Source organism: Populus euphratica, unplaced genomic scaffold, assembly GCF_000495115.2.
Source record: "Populus euphratica unplaced genomic scaffold, PopEup_1.0 scaffold1905.1, whole genome shotgun sequence".
NCBI classification, from domain to species: Eukaryota; Viridiplantae; Streptophyta; class Magnoliopsida; order Malpighiales; family Salicaceae; genus Populus; species Populus euphratica.
The window spans coordinates 1-9,911 of record NW_011501742.1 but is presented as its reverse complement, the minus strand read 5'-3'; positions in this window follow the sequence as shown (position 1 = coordinate 9,911).

Here is a 9,911-nt window from a genome sequence, read left to right as displayed (position 1 = left end):
TTATTATTATTATTATTATTATTATTATTAGTACTACTACTACTATTATTATTAGTATTATTATTGCTTCTATTATTATTGTTGTTGTTTATAATTATTGTTTATAATTGTTGTTTATAATTTGTACAATTAACCTCCCTGTGGTTCGACCCCGGTCTTGCCGGGTTATTTATTACTTCGACACTCCTGCACTTGGGAGAAGACATCAATCTTTTAGTCGTGTCAAGTTTTTGGCGCCGTTGCCGGGGAGGTAAGTTCTTGTATAAATTATAGTATTTATTTTATTTTCTCTTTTCACTTTTCTTGTATATAACTTTGTTTCTTTTCTTTTGTTTCTTTTTATTTTGTTTTCTTCCTCCTTCTTTTGCTTTCTTCTTCTTTTTATTCCTACACGTGCATGAGAGTGTGGTCACGTACATCAAGTGGTAGACTTTGTAGGGTATCCTCATCATTTTCAGAAAATATGGCCGAAGAAGATAATCAATCACTTCATAATGAGAATAATGAGAATAACCGTGCTAGAACACTTAGAGACCACATGAATCCCACAAGAACAAGTGCACCATCATGCATAGTTTTTCCTCCCGATGCATCTCATTTTAATTTTAAGCCAGGTATTATTCAACTTTTACCTTCTTTTCATGGTTTGGAATTGGAAAATCCATACTTGCATTTAAGGGAATTTGAGGAGGTGTGCAACACATATAATAATTTAAATTGTAGCATGAACACCATCAGATTAAAGCTTTTTCCTTTTTCATTAAAAGATAAAGCTAAAACATGGCTACAAAATTTAAGACCAGGATCCATTCGTGCTTGGGATGAAATGCAACAACAGTTTTTGAAGAAGTTTTTCCCATCTCATAGAACAAACTCTTTCAAGAGACAAATCACCACTTTCACTCAAAAACCAGGAGAAACATTTTACCAATGTTGGGATAGGTATCGAGATTTGCTTAGTACTTGCCCTCATCATGGTTTTGAAACATGGAGATTGGTTTCACATTTCTATGAAGGGTTAACACCTAAAGATAGGCAAATGGTTGAATTGATGTGCAATGGAACTTTTGAAGATAAAGACCCTGATGAAGCAATGGAGTACTTAGACTTGTTAGCTGAAAATGCTCAAAATTGGGACACCACAAGTACTTATAGGGCACCGAGTAAAACCCAATTTCATAAATCTAGTGGAGATATGTAAACCTTAGGGAAGATCATGGCCTCTAAGCCAAGTTTGCATCTTTAGCTAGAAAAGTCGAGGCACTAGAATTGAAAAAGAGTGGTCAATTAAAATCTCTTCAAGACATTGCGTGTCAAATCTGTGAAACAAATAAACACTCAACCAATGATTGTTCAACCTTGTCTTCTTTTAAAGAATGTCTCTATAAACAATCCCATACTTTAAATAGTTTCCAAAGGCCCAATCATAACCCATACTCGCAAACATACAACCTTGGTTAGAGAAATCATCCAAGTTTCAGTTGGAAGAGTGACAATGCACAAACTTCATAACCATAGTTTCAAGCACACTATAATTTCTAAAATTCTCATGGTTATGCACCTATTTATACTCCACCACCTAGAAGAAATTTTGAGAAAACTTTGTATGCATTCATTAAAAAGCAAGAGATTTTAAAGATACTCTTGCAAAATTCACATCTGGTCTCAGTTTTCAAGAGAAAGGTAAGTTTCCATCTCAACCACAGCAAAATCCCTAAGGGCAATACAATGCAAATGCAAGTAGTTCTGGAAGTCAACACATAGATCAAGTCAAATCAGTCGTCACTCTTCACAGTGGTAAGGTTATTGAAAAACCCACTTTTGAACCTTGTGAAAAAGATGTTGAGTCAATCTCTAAGGGTAAAGAAGGGGTTGGATATGAATATTGCAAGGAAAAGACTAATTCCCCACCAGTACTTCCATTTCCTCATGCCATGACCAAACAAAGGGAAGTTAATCATGTAAATGCGCAAAAGAATAGAGAGAGAGAGAGAGAGAGAGAGAGTTGATGACTCTACCATGGCTGTCGATTCTTGAATCGACAGCGATGCAGTTTTTGCTGTTGATTTCCTGAATCGGCAGCGATGTTGTTTTGCTGCCGATTTCTAAATCGACAACGACGCAATTATTTTTAAATTATCTTTAAGAGCTTGGAGGGAGGGGTAACACCGGTTTTGGATAGACCAAAACAAGGATAAGAACACATCTAAACCAACCCCAAACACCCCACCTCATTTAATGGGGAGTATAAATATAAGGAGGAGAGAGAATGTGACCCTTGCTCGGTCTTCTTAAAGTTGTCTGCTGCAGCTATATGTCCGGCTGTATGTTGCTTTTCCCTTTCTCCTTCCCAAGAGAAACCTAAACCAAACCAGTAGAGAATGCCTTGTGAATGTGTGAGGGAGAGAGAGGAGACCTTAAGAGAAGATTGGACAGCTGCCTAGAGGGAAAGGAAAAAAAGGGGCCAAAAAAAGTGAGAGGAAGAAGGAGAAGAACCAGCGGGAGAGGAGAAAGAATTCTATCAAACCTTCCTCAAACTTAACTAGATTCGAAAGGCATGGGTCATAAAACTCCCTTCCTCTTCTCCTTAAGACCCAAAACATGAAATGATGAAGAAAACCCTAAGAAAATTGACCTAAGACCTAAGCTAGCTATGAAGGAAACTGAAATTAACTAAGAGGACAAGGAAGCAGAAATGAAATGAGGCCAATTTCAGAACATCTAACAAAGAAAAATGAATAAAATAGAAATAAAAAATCATGGTAGAGGGTCGGCATGCATGTGTGTTTTGTTGGGATTTGTTGAAGGATTATGTGCTGAAATTGATAGTTTCAATGTGTGTGTTCTGCTGAAATTATTGAAAGATATATGCTGTAATTGATGGTTTTCAATGTGTGTGTTCTGGTGAGATTTGTTGAAGGATTATGTGTAAGGATTATGTGTTGAAATTGATAGTTTCAATGTGTGTGTTCTGTTGGAATTATTGACAGATATATGTTGTAATTGATGGTTTTCAATGTGTGTGTTCTGCTGGAATTTGTTGAAGAATTATGTACTGAAATTGATGGTTTCAATGTGTGTGTTTTGCTGGAACTTAGTGATAGTTTATATGTTGGGGTTGTTACAGCATGTTTGGTGTGGGGTCATGCCAAAATGTGTGTTTTGCAGTAAAATTGTGATTCGCTACCGAAATCGTATCGGCTGCAGCGAATTAACATTCGCTACCAAAAATGAGTCTTTTGCTGCGAATCAGCATTCGTTGTCGAATTATGTGTTCTACAGTGAAATTGTGATTCGCTGTCGAAACTATATCGGTTGCAGCGAATTAGCATTCGCTGCCAAAACTCAGTCTTCTACAGAAAATCAGCATTCGTTGCCGAATTGTGTGTTCTGTGGTGAAATTGCGATTCACTACCAAAACTGTGTTGGCTACAATGAATTAGCATTCGCTGCCGAAACTGAGTTGTCTGCAGCGAATTGCTGTTGAAGTTGAGTTGTCTGCAGCAAATTAGCATTCACTATCGAATATCATGTTCTATAGTGAATTTGTGATTTGCTACCGAAGTTGAGTTGGCTGTAGCGAAACTGTGATTCGCTGCCGAAACTGAGTTGTTTGCTAGGATTTAACATTTGCTACCAAAATTGTGGCACCAGCAGCGAAACACTTTTCGTTGCCGAATTGGCTGTTGGCAGTGAACCAATTCTCGTTGCCAAATTAGGCAGCCTGCAACGAACTAGTTCTCGTTGTCGATTTCTACCATAAGCCTCCTAAGCAGAAATGACTTAAATACTAGTAACAATTTCATGGTATGATGGTATAAAATATGGAACACTTGAATGTGAACATATGAACTTTTGAAATAACTGTGCTAACGACTGTGATTCAAAAATAAATGTACTGATTTGTGACCATTGATTTCTTAGGTGGAGCAGTCGGGATTAAACCATCATCACGACAAGAACAACCCACAGGTGGAGCAGGTAGGTGATTTCTACCTTCCTTTTTCATAAGTTAAGTAATGAGATACTTTATCATGAATGTTACCATATTGGGTTAGAACATATATCAGATTGTCAAACGTTTAAATGTTATCAAATGGTTGATTAGCCTCGGCTAATGGCATCCGACGGGATGACCGGGAAAAAAGACTTATTAGCCTCGGTTAATGGCATCCGAAGGGATGACCGAGACAAAGGAATGATTAGCAACAATGAAAAAGGCTATTTTCAAGTCCAAATTGTAGCAACAATGAAGAAGTTTGAATCTGTCCTGCAGCCCGAACATTGTTCAGTATTTGGCCTATATCTAGAGTTTTAGAAATCCAAATGATCTCCATTTTTTTTTCTGGAAAGTTGAGACAATTTCCTACAACTTATATGATTTACAAGTATAATCATGAATGCCTGACGAGATTTACAAGTATTAGCATTAATCGAATAAGATAACTAATGTAATCATGTTAACAATTTATAATATGATTAGAACCTCCTTTGTATGTAGTTTCCAATTGAATAATAAAAGTTTATACTATACTTGTTTGACATACCATTAGTGGAACCTCTAACCTTGACATTTGTTATTATCATTGTTTAATCCTTACATTAATATTCCATCTCAAAGTTCTCATCTTTTTCTTCTTTTTCTCCTTCTTTTTCTTTATTATTATTATTATTGTTGTTGTTGTTGTTATTGTTATAGTTATTATTGTTATTATTGTTATCGTTGTTGTTGTTATTATTGTTATTATTGTTGTATTATTGTTATCTGTAATTTATACAATTGACCTCCCTATGGTTCGACCCTAGTCTTGCTGGGCTATTTATTACTTCGACACTCCTGCACTTGGGAGAAGACATCAATCTTTTAGTCATGTCACTTACCCTCATCATGGTTTTGAAACATAAAAATTTGTTTCATATTTTTATGAAGGGTTAACACCTAGAGATAGACAAATGGTTGAATTAATGTGCAATGCAACTTTTAAAGATAAAGACCTTAATGAAGCAATGTAGTACTTAGACTTGTTAGCTAAAAATGCTCAAAATTAGGACACTGCAGGTACTTATAAGGCACCAAGTAAAACTCATCCTCATACATCTAGTGGAGGTATGTACAACCCAAGGGAAGATCATGACCTCCAAGCTAAATTTGCATCTTTAGCTAGAAAAGTCGAGGCACGAGAATTGAAAAAGAGTGGTAAATTAAAATTTGTTCAAAATATTATGTGTCAAATCTGTGAAACAAATGAACACTCAACCAATGACTGTCCAACGTTGCCTTCTTTTAAGGAATGTCTCAAGGAACAAGCTCATGCTTTAAATAGTTTCTAAAAGCCAAATTATAACCCATACTTGCAAACATACAACTCTAGTTAGAGAAATCACCCAAATTTCAGTTGGAAGAGTGATAACAATAATGCATAAACTTCATAACCACCATTTCAAACATATAATTATTTTCAAAATTCTCATGGATATGCATCTCCTTATGCTCCCTCTCCTAGAAGAAATCTTGAGGAAACATTGCATGAATTCATTGAAAAGCAAGAGACAATCAATACTCAACTTGATCAAAGCATGATAGATTTTAAAGATACTCTTGCAAAATTAACATCTACTTAGTTTCCAATAGAAAGATAAGTTTCCATCTAAACCATAACAAAATCCCAAGTGGTAATACAATGCAAATGCAAGTAGTTTCAGAAGCCAACATGTAGATCAAGTCAAATCAGTCATTACTCTTCGCAGTGGTAAGGTTATGAAAAAACCCACTCTTGAACCTTATAAGAAAGATGATGAGCCAATCTCTGAGGGTAAGGAAGGAGTTGAATTTGAAAATTGCAAAGAAAAGACTAATTCCCCGCCAGCACTTCTATTTCCTCATGCCATGACCAAACAAAGAAAAGTCAATCACAACTCTGAAATCTTTGAAACTTTTAAATAGGTAAAGATCAATATATCTTTGCTGGATGCTATTAAACTGGTTCCTTCTTATGCTAAATTTTTGAAAGATCTATGCACTGTGAAGAGCAAACTGAATGTGAAAAAAAAGCCTTTTTAGCCGAACAAGTAAATGCCATTCTTCATAACAATAATGCTTTGAAATATAAAGACCCTGGTTATCCTAGAATTTCTTGTTTTATTGGAGAACATAAAATTGAAAATACCTTGATCTTGGAGCTTGATTGTGCATCAAAAGTGTCATTAAGTCTCTTATTTTACATATGTATTTATTGTTTTTATTTGGTTGTTTTTATAATAATTGATGTGTTTTTTTTTAGTAATGAAGTTTGTTTTAATGTTTCGATAGGTTTTTGGAGCTTAAATGAATTAATTCAAAAAATTCAATGTCGGAATTCAGAACAAAGAATTGAAGAGATATTTAGTTGAAGATTGAAGCAAATCTTGGTTCAAATAAGTGCTCCAAATTTGTCCCAAAAATCAATTCTATTCCAATTCTAGAAAAGAATATCATATGATTTATTTCAAGCCCAAACTTGCCTTATGTTGTGTGCAAACTTCAACCATTAAACATTCAAGGTTTCAATGTCAATCTTAGCCCAAATAATAAGTACATTTGTATACTTATTTGATGCTCAAATTCAGCCCAAAATCAGCCCAAAATCAACCCTAAATCAACCCCAAATCAACCTTCAAACCAACCCAAACACAATCCATGATCTTACATGTCCACACAACAAATAACAATTGATTTATTTTGGGTAATCCATTGATCCAAGAAGGCAAGCACATGGATGGAAAGCTGGAGGGGATATTTTAATATTATTTTGGGTCAAAAAGAAGAAGGAGACACCTCATAAATGAGGAAGAAAAACGTGCACCAAAGTAGTTGTAAAGCTGTCTTGATTTGATTTTTCAGAACACCTTTCGGTGTTTTGCCCATAACTTTTTACTTAGGTGTCCAAATGAGCTGTTCTTTAATGACCTGGAAAGGTGATAGAATTGCCTATAAATATGTCTCTAATAGACTTCTCCAAAAAAAGCTTCTAAGAGGGTCGAATTGCTGTCCAAAGTTAGAGTCAGATTTGTGTCCGAATTTTTTCTGAAATTGTATTGTGTTCTTCTTTATAGATTTCGGTTCTTTAGTTTGTAAAACTTATTATTTTAGTTGGATTCAAGTTCTTTCATGTTTATTGAAGTGTTCTTATATATAATCATGGTTGGCTAAACTCTTTCTTGGATCCAAATCAAGGATAATGGTGATTGAGGTGAGTTCTTTAGGATATGAATGAATCTTAATGTTTATCTTCTTATTTTCTTCATGAATGATTTATTATTGTAAAGAAATTTTAGAAATCATTTAGGTAATGTTATAATCTTGAATTTTTATGCACAAATTTTAGTTTTGGTATAGAGATTGCTTGATTCAATGTCTTACTTAATATGAAAGTACTTGTTCATTCCTAAGCAATAATCAATCTTTATCTTTCTAATCTTCATTGTAATATCTTCTGATCTAATATCACCATCATTGATATTAGGTTGAGTTATCTTATATATGTTGAAGAAATCACCAATACATCACCATTAAAATTGATTTGGACCAAGACTTACTTTTTCTTGTCATTTAAAATCTATTTACATTTTTTTTTTATCTTTAAAAACAAATCCATCAATTATTTTCAACCAAGTTATTGTTAATTTAATTTCTCTTAAGTTTTTTTTGTTACTTAGCTTAATTTCCAGATCTAGCTCTCTGTGGATATGACCTCGATCTTACCGAGTTAATTGCTACATCGCACACTCGTGCACTTGCGAGTTAAAACAAGCCGATCATAAAAAGCGGTCAAGCAGAGCTCGTGTGAATTTACTTCCATATTCAGTTTTTCAGAGTCTCAATCTAAGTGAGTTAAAACCAACTTCTGTAACTCTTTTACTTGCTGATAGATCTGTAAAAGTGCTTAGAGGAATAATTGAAGATGTGTTAGTACAAGTCAATAAATTCATTTATCTTATGGATTTTATTGTCTTAGATACACAACCTGTGGAAACATGTAATTCATTTCTTGTTATTTTAGGGCGACTGTTTCTTGCAACTTCTAATGCATTGATTAATTATAGGAATGGATTGATAAAAAATGCACTTTTAAATACTAATCACACCCCCCCAACCAGCTTATTACTAGTCTCTAATAATCAAAGCGTTAAAATAGAAAAACAATTTGTATTCATCATTCAACTTCCATTAATCTATCCAGATAAACAAACTCTCATTAAATTTATATATCTGCTTAATAACTCTTAAACAAGATATTAATAAACCTTTTTTTTATGCTCAATAAATCAACACATAATTATGGGGCTTTTCTTAGAAGAAAACAAAATTTTTGTTTTAATGTTTAAGGTTAACTTCCTTGGGTTAGAATTATTATTTTTTTTTTTTTTTAATATATATACATATAACTTAAAACAACACGTATCTTTAACCCATGTAATGAGCTTTCGGCTAATGACTCCCAAACCAGTTGGTCTTAGGCCATTAGGTGTTGAGACACCCTTACGAGCTTAGTAACTCGGGTCGTAGATACTGATATGTAGATAGTGCAATGTTTGATTCCCTTAAGCTTTTCTCCTCAACCCATGTAACAAGCGTTAGGCCAATAGCTCCCAAGTCAGTTGACTTTAGGGTATTAGGTGTTAAAACACCCCTTCAGGCTTAATTGCCTAGGTTAGGAAGGCTACGAAACCAAACTTATCTACATTTTTATTATCATATTTTTTTTTTGTTTTTTTTGTTTTAATTATATACTATCCCTTTTTCCTTAGTTGTTACCTTTAACAAAAGAACATAAATAATGTAATAATCCAATATGCAACCCACAATCATATGTTAAAGTGTGTGTGTGTGTGTGTGTGTGTAAATTAAGGTTTAAGAATACATGTTAAATGAGTATATGAGTAGAATTAAGTGATAGTAATGTGAGAGTTTATAAACCTGAATATTTCAAGAAGTATTATGATAAACCTTATTAAGAATGGTTACTAAGATGCGTCTCAAGAGTCATAAAAAGATCTCTTTTACTCTGCCATCATAGTAACAACAATTTTGCACATGCTTTATGAAATAGAAAACATTGTTAGTTTTTTTTTGTTTTTTTGTTTAGCTACTACCCTCTCCCCCCAACCAAAAAGAGACATTGTCCTCAATGTTCTAAGGTAGAAAGATAAAGTATAAATGATATCACGTAAAATAACTAATACTGACAAACCTGAAACACACTAAAACAAATATAAGAAACAACAAAACACAATAATAAAACCAAAAGACACAAAGATTCACAAATGAAGGCTCAAATCTATTTTAAGCTTTTTACGGCTTTTCTTAGATGACCAATTTATACGACTCATGGAGGGATCAATCACAAGAATGAAAGATTGTAGTTGGTTAACAATTGTTCAGTAGCAGCAGCAGAGATTATGATTTGTCGTGCAGAAGATGTTAGAAATTCCTGTTCCACAGCATGATCAAGAAAAGACAACAACTTATCATAATAACCATTAACATTTAACAAACCTATGGGTTTATGGTGAATGTGTAGTTGGGCCTAAGAGGAAATATGAAAGATCTCTTCCAATGTGCCTAGACCACCTGGTAAAGCAATGAAGGCATGGACATGGTTAAACATTGTATTCATTCGAGCTGACATTGTGGAGACCTGAAGTTCCTCTCAAATTGTTTTTCCAATGATGTCCCTTTGTGCTAAAGCTTCGGGGACGACCCCCAAAACTTGACTATCTCCTAAAAATATAGCTATTGACACACCTCCCATTAACCCCAGACTGCCTCCCCCATACATTAAATGAATCTTTCTCTCAGCTAGCACCTGACCAAGATGATTTGTTGATTCTAAAAACTCCTTTTCTTTCCCAGGACTAGATCCACCGAAAAC